The following is a 19,148-nucleotide window of genomic DNA, read 5'->3' as shown; positions in this document are numbered from 1 at the left end:
TCTCTTTTCCCGAGAGAGGACTTTCCTCTCTCTGGAATGTCAGAGCGAGAAGGGAGGGAACGATGAACCAGTTCAGTTCAGGTTAATACACAATTTTTCATACCAGAAGGTAAATCAATAAATGGTTGCCCAGATCAATTTTCTGTCATGTCTATGCAACATACTGAGGAAATGTAGCAAGGGAAGCGCTTGAGGATGTGGCAGGTAGGAACAGAACTGGCATTTTGATTATTATATCTGGAGAGTTTTGAATTACTAAATTGGGGAAGGGAGGTGGATTCACATGTGAGACTGAGCTTTGTATTCACTACACGTACACACTCCTGCATTGGTTGCTTATACTTGCTGATTAACTGTAAAAAATGTAACATCATTTAAGTGTGAAGGTCTCCACTAAAATTATAGAAATGTGTTAATGGGAGACACAATATGTACAGCGGTTGTTTATTAAGGTCATTGGTATAAAATGTGTGATTGATGCAATGACTGTGCATCATTACAGCGCTGAACATAAAATACACCAACGGGGCACCTTGCCAGATGCCGACGGTCTCTCCCAAACAGGGCTGAGGCTGATGCTCAGGCACTGTCTGTGCTGCAGCCTCTTCCTACGCTGAACCTTTACCGAGCAGAAATTACTGGAGCAGCGTCCCGCCTGTGCTGAACTCACCAGGTGCCGGCCCCCAGCATTACAAGAGAAAGGTTTTGACTGACCAAGCTCTTAAAATCCGCTTTGTGCAACTCCGACAGTGCAAAACAGACTTAATGCCGGCTTATTGGCAAGCGCACGAGTGTGACGAACTCCGAGGTGGCAATAAAAGCACCTTTTGTACTAGCCCAAGAGCAGAACATCTGGTTGAGAGATGCCGGACAGGGGTTACTATTTCTGCTCCCCACTTGTCCCTGTAAGAATAGAGAGCAACTGGGAGCCTGAAACCATTCCTGTATCTCTATGGGCTCGTGCTGGATTTCCTTAGTCCCTGCCATCTTTTCATGCTCACTGATGACTTTAGTTGCCAATTATGGGAGCGTTTTGATAATTATAGGTGTGCACTTAAAAATACCTTTTAATTGGTTTCTAAAGCAGCCTGTAACAAAAGAGAAAAATAAAAGGTAGCTATGTTTTATTTGTGTACTATCTAAAGCAGCTGCTTTGGACTGCTGCTAAATCCATATGAAACAATCCTGCATTCTGAAATAAAAGCAGACATTCCTGGGTATTTTTTTTCCCCCCAGAGCCAAATAACAGGGAGAGTCCATATGACTGTGGTCCAGGCAAGCTGTTGAAAGTAAGAACTTCTGGAAAAAAATTTCCGGCTTCCACTCTCATGCCAAATTTTGCAAGCATCCTGTTTACTGACTGGGCATTCAAGTGAAATCAGACCAGTGGGCCATGACCAAAGCTAAAAATAAAATTGCAATAAGACTGGGTAAAGCTACAGCTCTAATCCCTCCAGAAAAAGGTATGGCATCTTTTTCAATTCCATAAGGAAATTTAAAACCCTTCTCTCCTTCCAACGCAGCTCCAAACTTAGAAAAAGTACTTCTTTTAAGCAACTGTCCCACTGCAACTCAGGTCAGGTACAGATGCAGAACACAACTCCAACTTCCCTGGCCTGTCACCAAAGAGAATGAGTTTATTACAGCACGCAGAGAGAGGGATTTGACAGACAGCTGGCCATCCAAGCACTCTATTATTAAAGCCTGTGTTCAGCAGGATGCATTGTTTGAAAGTCGTGTTTGCAAAAGCAGTCTCCTACTACCAGCATCTGCATTAACTATTAGTTTTATGAAGTACAAACTGCTTTGCAATGTTGTTGACACAAAGCAAGCTTAGCCCTGTGCCTACTTGAAGGAGAAAGAAAAAAAACATCTCCTGGGGTTATTTAATTTTTTTCCAAACATATGTTGTGAAAGGCCTCACAGCAGTTTGAAGGAACTCTCAGAGCAACAGCTAGAGGCATGCTGAGACCTTCTCTTTTGCAAAGAAAAAGCTGAGACCTTTTTGCTTTCATCAGGAGAAACAATGAGGAAGGAGTAGGCTGAGGTGCAGGTAAATCTTGTTTTGTCTGTGCTGCCATGAAGGTAGGACCAAAGAAGGCCTTAATAGCTTGATAAGTATGTTGTCTTGTAGTAGTAAATCCAGGCACAACACACAGGTAGGAGGTTAATACAGTTTTATTACCAGAGCTCCGACTCTCTACGTCACTATCCAACAGCCAACCTAATCTCCAGATGCTCTGGGGTTGTCAAATTACAATGCAGCAGCTATGAAGGAAAGTGCTATTAATGGGAGGAGGAAATGCCAAAAGTAAGACTAGGTTCCTGCCACAGAACTTGTATTTCCCTACAGACTTACCCAAAACTCTCAGCCGTTCAACTTCCATTATTTAGACTCACCTGAGCATGCTGTCAAGCTCTAGATCAGGAGGCTAAAACTCATTTTCACCAGGGGCACATCAGCCTCGTGGTTGCCTTCAAAGGGCCAAATGTAATTTTAGGACTGGATAAATGTAACATAAACGTGAAAATGAGTTTGCACCCTTGCTCTAGATGTTTGGCCCCATCTAAGAGGATATTTTTGGCTTTCCTACACTTAACCCTAGAAATTCCTTAGAGTCATATGAAGACTTATAAAGCCTTCATATTTCTCTTTCCCTGAAGGTATGTTTGGAGCCAAATATCTCTGTCTTCTTTGTTTGCCATGGGTACATTTACTTGCCTTACACATACACACATAAATGTAGCACCTAAAATGGGCAGACACAAACATACCTAGGCTGAACAAACACAGTCATTCATCTAGAAAATCCCATACCACTTCACATGGAGCTTCTCTGCACTGGACTAGGAATATGCAATGAACTGCAAAGTAAGAACCACCAGAGTAGGGAAGGATTCAACAGTTACAACCCACCGCTGCTGCAAGTTAGCAAAACATACCCACCACCCAACTTCAGCTTTCAGACATTTAGTCTCTCAATGGACTATACTTATATTCCCTCTGTAGATAATGGAGACACAGCAGCTGTACCTAAATGGTAGGACTCACAAGTTCTTCACAGTCTCAAGGCTGGGCACTGGCCACAGCCACGTCCTCACTGAAGCTTGGGAGGCTTCCCCTCTGTCCTCTGGCTTCCCGTGGAGAGAAACCCATGCAGGTTAGATGCACTCCAGCACACCCCCAGAATCTAATCCATCTTGTTTATCCTAGACACCCATCTTACGAAATGAACCACCCACCTATATATCTGTTGATAGTAGATGACTCACTGGACAGCTAAACTCAGATAAAATGAATTCCGTTTGAAACGTTCTGCAGGATCAGACTCTATTTTACGATTACATGGTATTGTAGGAGTTTGAAGAGTTTTATTTAAATTAAAAAAAAAAATCAAAGAAAAACTACAAGAACTCATGCTTCTAAGCTCAAGTGCCTAAACATACCAAAGCTGTGAATTTTTTCAGTAATCCATTTTCTGCAGTGGCAGGAACATGTTGACTTCCTCTATTAAGTATTATAATTGGTAAGGAAAAAAAAAAACCAACCAAAAAACAGAATAGAAAAAGGTCTTTGGCTGCTGTGTTAGCTATCACCTCCAAGAATAATTTTGATCTTGCAATTGTAATAGCCAATCTACAGCACAGAATTTATATAAGACATTTTTGGCTGGTTTATGAGATAAAAATCTTGGCGCTCTCATAAACATCAATGTGTCTTAAAAGTAATGTTCACAATTTACATAAACTAAATAAGACAAACTGGAAAATTCAACTCTCAGGCAAAAAGTGTGTCTAAAAGGCAATTTCAGATTGAATTAAGTGCCAGAAAGACCAAAGCCTACTAAAATATTGCCCCTTTCCTCAAAATGATGATACCTTAAAACTGGGCACGCACACCGCCCAGCAGGCGTGTACAGACTCCTGCACGTGTCACTTCCTCCCGTTCAAATCCAGAGAATTCTGTGCCAATGTATTATTTTTTCTGCAGTGCAAGCATCTTTTCTAGCCTAGTAGTTTAAAAGCTGGTCTCCTGCCTCTTCCTTCATCCCATTTTGATTTCAGTGCAGTAAATTGTCAGGCAGACCCATAACAAAAGGTCACACGGTTTAGTGTTTGCAGTGTGGACCCACGCAGATCTGATCTGCTCCCAGCCATATCTCCCCTCCGGTGAGCTCTCAAATACATTGCTCTAATGCAGTCTGATTCCCAGGTCTTCACAGAATCATAGAACAGTTTGGGTTGGAAGGGACCTTCAAAGGTCATCTTGTCCACCACACCGTGCAATGAGCAGGGACATCTTCACCAGCTCAGGTTGCTCAGAGCCCCGTCCAGCCTGGCCTGGGATGTCTCCAGGGATGGTTCATCCACCACCTCTCTGGGCAACCTGGGCCGGTGTTTCACCACCCTCAGTGTCAAAAATTTCTTGCTCATGTCTAACCTGAATCTCCCCTCCTTTAGTTTAAAACCATCACCACTTGTCCTATCATAACATGCCCTTCTAAAAAGTCTGTCTGCCTTCTAAAAGTCTGTCTTCTTTCAAGCTAATGCTCAGGTCAGTCACTGATCATTTTTCTGCCATGGTGTTGGCAAATTTGGGGTACATTAAACCCATAAAATTTTTTTTCCCCAAATGTGATAATTCCATGACTAGGCTGTTAGAAAACAAGAGCTAATGGTTCTGATTGTCTCTTGTCGTGCATCCTGTCTGTGCATCCACAGCCAGATCAAATGAAACCAAAGTGGATCAAAAAGATTATTAAACCAAATGTCAGTTTTTCACACCCACTTTGACATCTCTTTGAAAGGTTATAAATTATCAGAGGACTCAGCAGCAGAGAATTGAGCCTGGACAATTAAAGATTCACTGTTGAAGTTTTTCAGGTGCCTTATCAAGTTCTGGCTTGGTAAAGGAGAATTAGAGAAATTCACAAAACACGAAAGTGTTTTGAGTGTCATTCATAGGATGTTTTATGTTGCTTTAGTAGCTCATGTCCATTATTTTAAAAATCCCAGTAAAAGCAAGTAAAGATAACAATAGAGTTTAGCCCCAAGATTTATCCATGTTAAGAATGCAAATGAAATGCACATATATCTCTAAAAAGTTATTTATTATATTGAAAATAACAAGTGAAAGTGTTTCAAAATGCATCTTTTATATCCCTGTGGTAATGAAAGCCCATTTACTGTAAATGACAGTAAAGGTGTGGTTTATTTCAGACTATAAATAGTTGAACTTTGCTAGTTCTCTCAGGGGGACACTCTGAGATAGTTGCTTAGATCACATACTCCATGCTAAGGAGCATAAAATTCCACCTCCCACCTCCAAAAAAACCCACACACACACAAAAATATCACTTTTTAAAGGTATTGGCCATTCAGGCTACATTGAGAGTCTGAACTCCTTTTCCTTAAACAAAGTATATCCAATTGTCTGTTCATCCAATAGGAATAACAAATCAAAGATATTTTAAATCGAAATGGAGAAAATTGGTTCGAGATTATTTAAATACTCTCTCAAACTCGACCTACGAGGACTAAATCCTGAAGTTCTGGTGACCAAGAACCAAGAAATAGCTATTAAGAAAGGAAAGAAAAAAAAAGCCCTTAATCCAGAAATGATAAAAGTGGATTTCAACAATTGTCTTAGTTCTGTCACTTATTTCCCATGCGGTCTTGGTTCAGTTGCTTATATTTTTACCATGAGTTTCCTATAAATAAAACAGTACATAACCCCATCTGGTTTCTGAGAGGTTTAGTGTTCATGAAATAGTTAGCAGCCCAATCAATCATAGATGTTATACAGAATAGCAGCCATTATTAGAAGTAACATGAAAAATGAGCTGGAAGCCAACTTTTCAAGAATTTTAGGATCTATTTTGTCTCCACTATTTGCTGAACTCCAAAATTTATGGAAATAACCCCTCCGGCTGAGTTAGTAAAAACACTACCCATCCTGGTTTCCATTTCCAATATCATGGACACCACTCTCCAAGAAATGAGACAGTCTGGTGAGGAAGCGGCTCACTCCACACTGAGGTCTACTTGCAGAAGCAGATGCCACCAGGCTAACACAGAAAAGAAGTAGGAAAGTTCTGAAGCTCTTGTGTTTAGGAAACAATGTCCCTTGACTAAGTATTTCAAAGAAAATAAAACACCTGGTTTCAAAAATATGAGGGAAAAGCACACACCTGTTCTATAGATGGGAGGCAGAATTCTCATATGGAAAATGAGCAAAATTTCTTCAGAACTCTGACAGTAATTCCCCAAAGCGGCTGGAAACAACTGGCTTACGACAGCCAGCTGAGGGCCCCATCGCAGCTGCTCAGAATGAAGCTTCTCACACAGCATGGTTAGGAGGATATAATTTTTTGAAAATTGAAGCCATAGAGGAATGCAGAAGATATAAAGCATTTGTAGAGACTCTAGCATAGATGGATGTTTGAGGATGGCACCAAGGGCATACAAGGGAAGGCATAACCGGTGGGACCTGCCTGGCCAGTAGGTTTTCTCCTTAGGGAAAAGAAATGGTGGAAGAAGATATCTTAGCTAGTAATAATTAATCATAGAACCATGGAATATCCTGAGTTGGAAGGGACTCATGCAGATCATTGAGTCCAACTCCTGACTCCTCAAGGACAACCTTAAAGTTAAACCATATATGAAATATCATTGTCCGAATGCTTCTTGAACACTGATAATTACAAAAGAGAGATTTTTATGGCTTCACCTTGCAGTATGAAGTTCAGGCTCTGCCAGAAGAACACAAAGACTGATATTTTGTAAGACAACATGAACATGACTGCAACCACAAGTTATTAACAGAACCACTGGACCACCAAGAGCAAGGCTCAGTTGCTGAAGCTCCTAGTGCAACATGAGATACTTCAGGTTAGATAAGACTAAGACCTATGGGAGATCTGCACTCTTCCAGTCCATCAGCTGGAGATGAGCACTGATATACTGTGCATGTCATATGGTATTAGGTATTTATATTTTGGAAAAACAGTTGGTGGAGAAAAAAATAAAAACTAGAATAAAATCTCTCTGAATAATCACTTGAAGAATAGAATTAGAGAAATCCTGGAGAGAAAAGGCAGAAGCAATGTTAACTATTTTAGGAATGCTGGTGACTCAGTCCAAGACTTGCGAGGCCACTGTGTTTACCTGGTAATCTCTATCAGATTACAAGTCTTCTAAATAAAATGTTTTAGAGGCTTTTTCAGAAATACCTATGCTAATTGCAAGAACATAGGTGGGATAAAGATGAGCATGAGCAACATGGGCAGATAGATTGTGGCTGCTTTGACAAAGGGGATCTAGTGGAAATACTTTAAAGGATGGCACTTTAAAAGATGGCACTTCTGTTAATGCAGAAGTGAACATTCCGCTTTTACAGTAAACAAAGTTGGGTGTTATGTAGGATCTTTTTCCTACAACTTCATTTTTAACAATAAAATGGATATATTCATCTTTCAGACACTTGACAAATTCTCTTATAATTACATTTAAATCACTGAAGTCAAGGGAATCATCTCCATTCATTCAGGACTACATTTGTGCTTTATTCAAGAACATGTGAATATTTTTTTAACTCAATAAATTACTCAAATTTTTATTGACTTAATTTTTATAAAGGACAAAGAGGCATGGAAAAGTTAAGAAGTTACTTCATTGTCCCAAAACTACAGAGAGGTACTACAAGATCAGAAGAAGCTTTGGTGATTTTTTTTCCAAGAGTGTTACTTCTATTGCAATGCCAAATCATTTTGCAGCATTGAACTCTCAAGATAAAGCCTGTGGCCCTTATTGAAGTTGGTGGGAACTCTGCACATAGAATAAAGCCTTTTTCCTTGGTTGTCTTTGTTCCTTAATACTCTCTGGGAGTCAGAGGAATAATATATCCCAAAAGTCATGCTGTCCATTCTTGGAGTTCTTCCCAGAGTAAAACTGTCAGAAAAATCTTGCCATTTCTTAGTCCTTTTAAGCAGGTGTGGAGCTCACTGCAGAGCACATCTGATCCCACCGCAGTCTGTAAAGAGCTGCGAGGCGTGCAACGCCTGCAAAAGCACAAGTCTGCAAAAACTGCATGCACCTGGTTGAAAATGTTTTAAGCCCTGCGTTTCGAAAACTTGTAGTAAACTTCCCTGAAGTGTCAACAAAACTGGAGGCTGTCATGAATTCCCAGTTACCTTCGGGTGAGGGGTTCTTCTGCCAAGGAAGCAACAGCGTGAATGGCATTCCTGAATGAATTTTCACAGTAGAATTGCTCTTTTATTGCTAATATCACAATTATTAAAAATTCTAGGTATATTAAAGCAGCACCCAGGTATATTAAAGTAGCAACCAGAAGACAGCCATAACTCCCGAGTATATAAATGTATAGCAAAAAGAAATACCTTGACCTCAGCCTCAAAAGAGAAGATATCCAAAGAGGGAGCAAAGAGGGATCTTGAGGACTTGCCTGAGGTGGCAGAGCTCAGAACTTAATACAAATTTCCCAATTATCACACCAATGCTTTAACCATAAAGCTAATCCTCTGTAGGTCTCTATTTTTGTCTTTCATAACTTTTCAAAAAACGTACCTATAGGGCTTCATTTTCTCATTGCTTTGATGGAGCACAAGGGCGAAATACTGGGGGGCAGGCAGGTAGATGAATTGTATCTGCATTACACTGCACTACAGTAGGAAAATATGTTTGTCTTTTAAGAGTTAAAGATGCATTTTTCATTCATGTAACTCAAAACCAGATTATTTTTATTACATATTGAATGTAGTTAAAAGTGAACATATTTCCTCATACACCTGTGCTTACAGAAAGCAAAGGCAAAGTAATGTGCCCAGCCAGTTCATCTTATGCAGCTTGTTCAGAGCCTCCTCTCTTTGTGTCTTTCTCATGATTTCTTCTCTCATGATTTCTTCACACTCGACAGAGACAATTCTCCTCACTGACAACAGAGGGCAGATTGGAAAAGCAGTGATTTAAAAGGCAAGTTTTTTTTGATTTTTCCAAATGTAACAACAGTAAAATATTATATATCCCTGAAATGGAAGACTTTTCACTGCACATTTCTTAAAGCAATTTTGTCATAAACTGACAAACATATGTTTTATTAAACCTGTTGGAATCTATTGTTAAATAACAACAATGCTCAACATTTATATCCTTAAATCTCTGCACATACGTAAACCACCCAATCTTGCAACACAAGTGGATCAATTCTTCTTTTATTATTATTACTAAATCTGCTTTATGACGCACAGCACCGAGACTCAATTTTGCACCATCAAAGTTTCTCCGATGTCTGGGAATCTGGTAGAAGAGCAATATTTGAAGAAGACTAACAATATCATGGAGTTGTTGAGTTGAACTGAGAAAAAGGTTTCTGTATGTTCATCTCACCAGGCCAAATCAATCTGCTGCATTTGCAAAGAGCTGCAGACATATTGCATCAGCCAAAATTAAAAGGACGTGAATTGAACTTTAAACAGCCCCAGCCTAACAGGTATGTGCTCCTATGTCATGTGTCAAACACCTGGTTGTGCGTCTCTTCTCCTCTGGTCCGTCTCTCCACTGACAAAGTCTGCAAAACACTCGGCTCTGGGACCAGGAGGGATGTCTGCTGTGAGGACAGAAACTTGTGCTTCTGCATGCACATCCAGCATCCACTGCCTGGTAAAGCTCGGATGGTTTTGCTGACAATGGGATTTGATCACACCAGATAAAACTCAGGGGAGTGTTTAGGGAGCACGGCAGTCATATCTTCTGTGAGGATGATGCAAGAGGTGAATTTTAGGTGATATGTTCTCAAAACACAGAAAAAAAAAAAAAAAAGCCAAGACCTGAGTTATCATTAGTTGTCTGTTGCCACACTTTTTCATTCAGTTCTCCTTTTGATCATGCCAGGAACAGAAGGAAACAGATTCTGTTAAGGTTTTGCGTCAAAGGAACAGGGAATATTATTTTGTATCCAAGCAGTTCATATTTTAGGGCACCTGGGCTGATCCTTGGAGAAGAAAAATGACGGTGAATCATGTAACATTTACGCACTCATATATTGGGTTGTGGGTTTTTTTTTTCCAAAGCTAGCACCCAACATCTTATTTCCCTGAACAGCTCTGCTGCTCACAGTTCCAAATACTTTCCTAGACTCTGCACACAAGACCTATTTTTATTTTTTCCTTTTTTCTTTTTCTTTTTCTCTTTCTCTTTCTCTTTCTTTTTCTTTCTCTTTCTTTTTCTTTGTCTTTCTTTTGCTTTTGCTTTTGCTTTTTCTCTTTTTTCTTTTTCTCTTTCTTTTTCTTTTCGTCTTTCTTTTTCCTTTTTCTTTTTCTTTCTTTTTCTTTTTCTTTTCCTTTTTCTTTTTCTTTTTCTTTTTCTCTTTCTTTTTCTCTTTCTTTTTCTTTCTTTTGCTCTTGCTTTTTGCTTTTCCTTTTTTTCCCCTTTTCTTTCTCTCTTCCAGATCCTTGATGCAAGTATTTCCTAGGGTGACTCTGGCTTTTCCCTATTATCTTTTCTGGGTTCCTCTTTGCCCCTTCACGCAAACAAATTTGGGATTTGCCTAGAACTGCATGATATCTTCTGATTCTCTGAAACCTCAACTGATTTTCTCCGAGGTGGTCCCTGGTTTGATAATGAGAAATCCATTCCAAGGCAGCGCTTGGTCGAATTGGCCTCAGGAGCTATTCTTGCATCTCTTAAAGTCACTGTGGACCTCAGATGACTGAAGACTTGCTCAAACATGGCTATATATTGGAATTTAGTTCTTCAAGGAAGACTCCCCTGTCCACTTGGATTTGCTTTTCCAGCACAAAGCAAGCATTTGAGTGGGACACTTTTGCTACGCTTTGCAACTCAACCATGCATGGGAGCTACAGCCAGACTTTCTGTGTTGTTCAGTTGTTTGTGAGATCCCTGGTGTGCTCAGGTACTGCTCCCCAAACAACCCAGTCTCTGTGCAGGCACCCTTTCTTTTCTAGGGATGAGAGAGTTTCCAGAGGCCAGGAACAGTGTGGTTGTGGCCAAACTTTGTCAGTAGTTCTCAGAGGACAGTTAGCCTTGAGGCTCTGGCACTTTTCAAATAGCTAGTATAGATGTAGTTTATTATTTACTCTCAGAAAGCGGAATATAAAGCCCATAGCAAATTTGGAAGCAAGATTATGCAAAGAAATGAAGGTTCCTTCTAAGCTGTCCTTCTGTCCCTGCTCACATCTCCCCTTGAATTTTCATCTTATCACAAGATCTGTTCCTTCATCTCTTTTCCACCTGCTCTCTATTTCCACACAAGTTCCTTGGCTGTTATCTGATAGGAATACATTTTCCAGGGTTTACGTCCTTTTAAAAAACATGCATTACTGATGTACAGCACTTTCCTACTGGAAATGGGCCTTTCCTTGCTCCCAGTGAGTGAAGCTGCCAGCACGTGGGCAGGTTGGTGTTAGAAGCACCCTGTTAGGATCCTGACTTGCTCCAGTCTTCTCGTTCTTCCTTGCTTTTTTCTGAAAATAGAAGCTAATTTAACCACAGCTATAGCAGTGCCATTCTTTTTAACGGACAGCTTAATATGCCCTGTAAAACCTTCTCTCGATTTTGCCGTATTTTGTAAATATAATGAATTTTTTCAGTCCGATAACAGTTCTGTTACTCCCAGTCCATGACATGGGGCTAGTTTTTTTTGTGAACCACACAGGATACAACATTAATAATGCACCCAGCAGCCTCATCAGCTGAATGATTTACCCAAAACAGCACCTTTTAACACTTTACGTGGGTCCTGGTGAGCAGAGCACTATCAAACCGTGACCATTTACACTAAATGGGAGTGTGCAGTGAAACACCTCACCAGTGTTCCCCATTGATTCTGCTCCACATTTTGTGTGTTTTGTTTTCTTTTCATTTTTTTAAAGTGATTCTTATTCTTTCTATCTTCAAAATGTTTATTCCAATGCCTAATGTATCATCTTTAGTTTTGTTGTCCTTGTTGCTGTCCTAGATCCTGCTCTACCTTGATACCTTGCACATTACAGACTTCAAAAAGTCTATATTTAAGGTAACAGCCCAAGTCATAAGCCATATCCATCAACAGAAAAAATGGGGAGGACCCAGATGATGATTAATCCCAAGAGGAGATGGGTTTCTAAAATAGATAAGAGGACTTGCTCTGTCTTTTGGGTCCAAAGGAAGCCTAGGATGACTAGGTCATAGTTCCCCGTCCAGTTTTTAGATACTTGAAGTTAGATGAAATGAGCTGCAGACCTATTGTGCAGGAGCCAAAATGACAGATTACAACACCGTGGTGCTGGGCACTGTCCAAAAATATTTTGGCCAGCCCAGAAGAGTCATCATTTAATCCTCTGAATTTTGAAGAATACCATCTCTGCTCCATTCCTCCCAGGTTTGCCTGAGGTTTTTACTCTACAGGAAAGTTGCCTTGTTGGCGTACATAAGTGGGAGCAGTAACAGAGATGCTAATATTGGAAAATTAATTAAGAAAAGAGAGGGTCAGTGGGTAAGGCACAATAAGAAACAACATTTAACCAACCTGAAAAGCTACAGGATACTCACCGAATCACAGAATCACAGAATGTCAGGGATTGGAAGGGACCTCAAAAGATCATCCAGTCCAATCCCCCCGCTGGAGCAGGAACACATAGATGAGGTTACACAGGAAGGTGTCCAGGCGGGTTGGAATGTCTGCAGAGAAGGAGACTCCACAACCTCCCTGGGCAGCCTGGGCCAGGCTCTGGCACCCTCACTGTGAAGAAGTTTCTTCTCATATTTAAGTGGAACCTCCTGTGTTCCATACTCAGTATGTCCCAGAGATGCAGATTTGCTCACAGAAAGATTACAGGCACTGCTCCTGAAGAGCAGGTGCCTGCATTGCTCCTGGAGAGCAATCTTCTCCCATTGGAATGACGCATTTCAGCACTGTTTCTCCTGCACCCCTGCTGCCATTCCTCCCTCAGACCTCACATCACTGGCTGGTATCTCCTTCACTTAGCTCGTCCTCAGAGAGAGTGAACTGTGAGCAGAAATACTAAGAACGGAAGAAAGTAGAAGGAGCAAACAATGAGAGATTAAGGCAAGAGATACCAGAGCCTTCTGGAAAAGGGATCAAAATATAAGTGGTGAGCAAAGAGACTAGGAATGTTAATCAGGAAATAACCACAGAGAGTGAGATTTCTTTGAGAGGTATCTATAGCAGTACAGAAGTACAGGGCCACAAAACAACAGTGGGTTAAGGACTGCAAGATATATCTACAAGAAAACAAGAAGGAAAGATTGCAAGGAGACCCACGGAGTGTGTGGACAAGCAATGAGAAAAGCATTTGGTGAATTAATGAGTTACGAGAAGATCAGGGAGAACAATAATGTAAAAAAAAAAAGGGGGGGTGGCGAGGGGGAAATTTCACACACTCATCAGACTCCCTTTACCTCCTCAGCCTGCACTTGGGCTACTGACTGTGGGCCTGGGCAATAAGCTGTGCTAAATCTTGCTGTCAGTGGTGAAGGAAGCATCCATCCCCTGACAGTGTCATCAGAGGTGCACCAGCAAACCTGCACGAGTGTCCGACAGCATCCCGCTGCTGCAGTTTGCAGTGGCTTCTTAGACCAAAACAACCTTCACCTCAATAGGGCTGCGAACTGTCGCATGCAAGCCAAGGACATGAGTGTCCTATGCTGCCTTTGCTAAGGCAACAGCAATGTCTTTGCACAGCAAGATCCACCCAGGCTCAGCTGGGAGGTAGTTTCCTACACAGTAAATCATTGCTGAGGCTGTGCCAGTCCATCACTACTGGTGGAGAAAACCCCCAGGGACTGCTGGTGGCACAGGGACAGGGACAGTTCCAGCAGGACTGCCTGATGGAATCCAAGGAGGAGAGAGTGAGGAAATTGCATTGATTGGGAGAAAGCACTAGAAAATATTCCTACATCCTCTCCTGGGTTTGCCAGTTTTATTTTCCACCTTTGCCCTTCAGAAGGGCAGTTTGCTCAGGTCCCCCATTCCTTCAAATTAAAAAGAGTGGCAGCATCTGCTATATCCACAGCAAGGATGTAGCATGCACAATGCCCACCAAAAGCCTTTGTCTCCCCTTCCCCACTGCAGGCAGTGTCCTGTGATTGCTGGACTGGTCAACAAGGCTGTTGGGATTTCATAAACACCATTTTTCAGAGGGAGCCTGGTCAAATGGTTGAGGTACTAGATTGGGACTTAGGAGAACACAATTAATTCCTATCTTCCCTCAGGTCTCCCAGCAATCTGGGGCACATCCCTACCTCAATTTCCTATCTAAAATAGTTATAGAAACACATGCTCTGTCTATATAAGGTGTGTCTTTTCTCCTTTCTTCACACAGCGCCTCACATCATGGGACCGCAAATTGCAAGAAGGGCCCTCAGTAAAGTTCAAACAATAAAGATAATATGCCCTAGATGGAATTCTTTGAGGAAAAAGAGGGCTTAATTGTATCAAGATTTCAAAAACTATGTATGCACAAAAGGCTTTTAAAAATAATTGTGTTTATTTTTAATCTTATTTGCCAGACTTATCTTTCAAGCAGTCAGAGATAGCACCAATATAATCTGGCAAAAGCCACAGTAATTTAATGGAAGGAGTAGATAAAGTGTCCAGATGCATGTCCAGCATGTAAATTGAAAGAATTGCTTTATTGTACTTGCCAGATTTAGTGAAGAAAAGTGCAAAATATCTTAATGAAACAATTGTTAAAACTTCGAGTGTTGGTATGTCTCCTGCATGGCCAGAAAAATCAAAGGGCACAGAAGATAAAGGCCTATTTTATTCCAAAGTAATATAGTGACAGGCAGAGTTGGGCTAATAAACACTCTGAACTAAGAATGATGTGAGCACCATAAACAAGTCATTGTCCAGAGAGTGCTCCCAAAGTTCAAAATACATATTCTAAATCAAGAAGCTCATAAAACGTGCTGATAGACAATTCCATTGGGAGAGACAGATCAAGAGGTGCCTGCGGAGCCACCATAAATACAGCTGCTATGGATAGATCAGAAACAAGCCACCACCATTCACAGTTCAAGACCAAGTGCATTAAATGAAAGACTTGGTTAGGGAAGACATCCAAAAGCAAGAGCAGACATATGGGAGCCAGTATTTATTTCTTGTTCTGCTGTCTGACCTTGGAGAAGTTATTTTCGACTCAAATCTGAAAAGTACCGACCAGTCTGTTCCTGAACTAACAAAGCCTTTAGAAACGTGCCTTGCCAATGCTGTTGTTTCTTGTGGGCACGGAGAAGACGCTTCACACCCCAGGATAGAGCCTGCCAAATATTCTGTTATGAATTGTAAGGATGGCATCTGTTCTCAAAGCTGTATTTGCACTGGCTGTGAATCACACCATCAGTGTGGGTAGGCACCAGCTGATCACACTCAGATCTCATCTCCAGGCAGCTCTGAAATCCTGGAAGGGCACCAGGCTTCTACAAAATGCCTCTGTCAGCTTCACTTCTGTCTCACTGCATTCAGCTTGTGGGTCTCCTACCCCAACTCCTGGCGCCTTTTGAGAACTTGTAAGACCGAAGCTGTGTGCAGAGGGTTGGTTGGAACTTCTCTTTGTTAAGTGTGACCGTGAGTGTGCTTCTATTCACCACGAATGCTGTAGGAGCTGGCGATCCCTCAGGCCCCAAATGTATGAGCTCTTCCAGACTTCAGTAGACCCCATCTCCAAGACACAGAATCACAGCATCATTTCAGTTGGAAGAGACCCTCAGGATCATCGAGTCCAACCATAACCTAACTTAACTCTAGCACTAAACCGTGTCCCTAAGAACTTTGTCTAAATGCCTTTTAAACCTCTCCAGGGATGGTGACTCCACCACTTCCCTGGGCAGCCTGTTCTGTTGCTTGACAACCTCTTCCATGAAGAATTTTTTCCTAATATCCAATCTAAACTTCCTCTGCCACAACTCGAGGCCACTTCCTCTTGTCCTATCACTTGCAGCCCCCAAGAAACTCTCACCCCTATTCATCTCTCAAAGTCCCATGGAAAGAAACACACATCTAAGCACAGTTAAGTTCAGGCTGTACATTTTCTGAACTGGATTCCTCTCTGACTCCTATCAATTCTGCTGCAGGATAACACTATTGATTTTAGTGGAGGTACTGCTGATTTACACAAGGTTGAATAAGAGGAGAACACTGGTGACCCCTGTAAGATAGGAATAATAATCTTTACCTACAACCCAAGGGAAATGTGAGAGTTAATTAATTAGTATTGTAAATCTCTGTGAGATCCTAGCAATCTATAAATGAATTCAAATGGCACCAGAGAGAGGGCATCAAATTGTTCTTCTTAAAGAAGTTAAAGAATACAGACAAGGAGGAACAAGTGGAGTACAGATCCAAACATCGAGCAGTGTATTTGAATCTCCATTCCAGTAAAAGGGTTTGAAAACATACAAGACATAGGATTATTTCGCTCCTGAAAGCAAGATTCCATGACATTTTCTTTAAAAGAAATTGCTATCAATACAACCCAGAGAAGTTCACAAAAGGGCCTGTTTTAAGTTTAGTCAATTAAAGATGCAAGTAAAAGAACTTTAGATATCATTGACCCAGATATTCTGTGGCATTTATATTCATAAAAGAACAGAATATGGACACAATGGATTGCAAGAAAAATTCCCAATACAGATGGTTAACTTGCCGTTCTGCCCTTCAACAGTGCAGAAGTCGGAAAGGTGATGGAGTCAGATGTAGAGGGCTATTCCCTGATCAAGGGAGGAAAGTGTGCTATTTAATAATAATGAGAAAGGAAAGAAGAATTTTTTTAAGCTGTTGGAGTGTCAGAATGATGCTTCAACAGAGCAATATCTCTCAAAGGCTGTGGTCTGTACAGACAACCAAGCCCGTTTCTGAAACCTTACTAAGACACCCCAGTTTATTTGCACACCCAAATATTCCAGTGTGAGTGCATGCATGATTTGCACTGGATCATTTGGATTAGCTGCTCATTCTTCTGCAGAAGTGTGTTTGGGTTCCAAGTGGAATGAGGCTCTTTTTTATTGTGCTACACACAAACAAAAGACGCAAAGACCAAAAGCTTAGAATGTCCTTCTCCCGTGAGAGACTGAGACTATATTCAGTCATGCTCTGCAGTCTGCTTCTCTCCACTGACCACAGAGAAACCTTGGGAGACTTGTTGAATGACTTGAACAGCCAAATTAGGTCCCTATAATGGGGTTTTACAGGCCATTCCATGTCCTTAAGAGATCACGTGTGAAAATACTACTTGAAAATAAGACAGAGACCTAAAAGGGCTCATAAAGTCTGACCTGCTGCATTCCTTATATTGTGTTTCCATTTATTTATTTATTTTGGGGTTTTGTTTGACTAGTTGTTTGTTTCTTTGTTTCTTTGTTTGTCTGAACTCTTAACACCTGCTGTTACCCAAGGCCACCAAGAAGCAAGGTAACAATTTTAAGTGCACCTGTATAAATTCAAAGTTAGCGTCACTAGGAAATCAACACAATTCCTCTTCATTTAGATGATTCCATGGTCTCCATCTGGCTCAAGTAAATTTGAAGAAGCCAAAGAAAATGCTCATCTATGAACCATCACCATCTAACCATCTAACTCAGAGGCGGCTGGTTAAAGCTCACTCTTCTCATTGAGTCTGGGATGACTGAATCATCTGAAGGTGGTGAGTCAAGACAGTTGTAGATCCCAGTAACAAACTAAGGGAAGCATTGCTAGCTTAATTTGCAGCATCATATTGATGAGGCAATGCTTTTGCTGTTGGTTTTGAATGTTAATGCCCACCATAGAGTATGCTTTTTCTCTCTGGAGTGGCCTGGGGCTTCCTTCCTCCTGCTGTTCCATTGCTGCTTATTTGTAGCTGTGAATACAATTACAAATATAAGGGGGTTACTTCCAGTCATCTATCTGTCCTGTAGCTGTAATAGCTTCCTTAACTTCAAAAGTCACCTGGCTAATGTGATCGTACTCCCCTATGTATATACAAACCCTTTGTTTATGAGGCATTTTAATAATTGTTATGTTATAAAGAACCATTTCTGGATGTATAGTACCTAGGTAGTGTTAATAAACACCCTGAGCAGCAGATGAAAGCATCAGCATTTTTCAGCTGCCTTCTGTGATCAGTGTGCTACATCAGGTATAACCCAGGAGAAAAACCAAGCAAACCATGAGATAGCTGAAGATTTCTTTTGAACAGTCTTTGAAACAAATAAGCTCAAAAGATTTTTGTAACCAACAAAAAGGTACATTATTTATTAGCACTGGGCCCCTCAGTCAGAGAATACATCTGGATTCCAGCCCCAAAATCCCAATGATCTGTGTGTTTCTACTACCTTAAGAACGGAACGCATTTGCAAAGCAGCATAAGCAAGCTTCTCTGATATTGGTCTGTGTGAGGAACCGCGTGGACCAGGCTGGGCACTGGACTGTCAGCCATGCAACCTTCCTTCTGGCCCTGCCTGGGGATCTGGACCTGCCTGTGTAAGCAGACCTCTTGATGGCCTATCTACATAGAAAAAAACATCTCTTCCACAACTGGAAACCAAAAGCTGGGTGTTAATATAATGTACCTATTACGAATAGATTATTCAGTTTCCATGGGCATCCAATCTTCCTAATGAAGGGCGAGGGACACTGACAAATTAAAATAAAAAATGAGATGACAGATACAATAAAAGTGAAAAGATGTTTTAAAAGTAGTATAATGTCCCAGGCTAAAAGAGTCTGGTTTAAATATACTCTGCTACTGTGGTAGAGAAAGTGTACCTAGATATGTCAAATATTGCTGCTTCTTCTTACATGTGTTGTGCTTAATCTTTAGGACTTGTGAAGCTCCAGATTCTGAAAATTTCTCTGGTGGTTCTTGGTACCTCAGTTTCCTCATCTATAATAAGTGGGCACGTTATTGTTTCTCATATAGCAGTAGTGCCTAGAGGCCAACCAGCTCAGCATCCCATTGTGCTCTGGTAAGATATGGAAAATTACCATCTCTGCCCCAGAGCTTAGAGTTGTTTATCTTCATTATAGACCTCTTATGGAGCTTAATGCTTCTGAAGTGCTTAGAAAGCCTGCAGTGAAAGGTGGGTTATAAATGCAAGGAGTAGTATCAATAATAATAGATTTCTTTGAT

This window comes from Caloenas nicobarica, chromosome 3 (genome assembly GCF_036013445.1).
Source record: "Caloenas nicobarica isolate bCalNic1 chromosome 3, bCalNic1.hap1, whole genome shotgun sequence".
In the NCBI taxonomy this organism is placed as follows: domain Eukaryota; kingdom Metazoa; phylum Chordata; class Aves; order Columbiformes; family Columbidae; genus Caloenas; species Caloenas nicobarica.
This window is presented reverse-complemented; position numbering follows the sequence as displayed.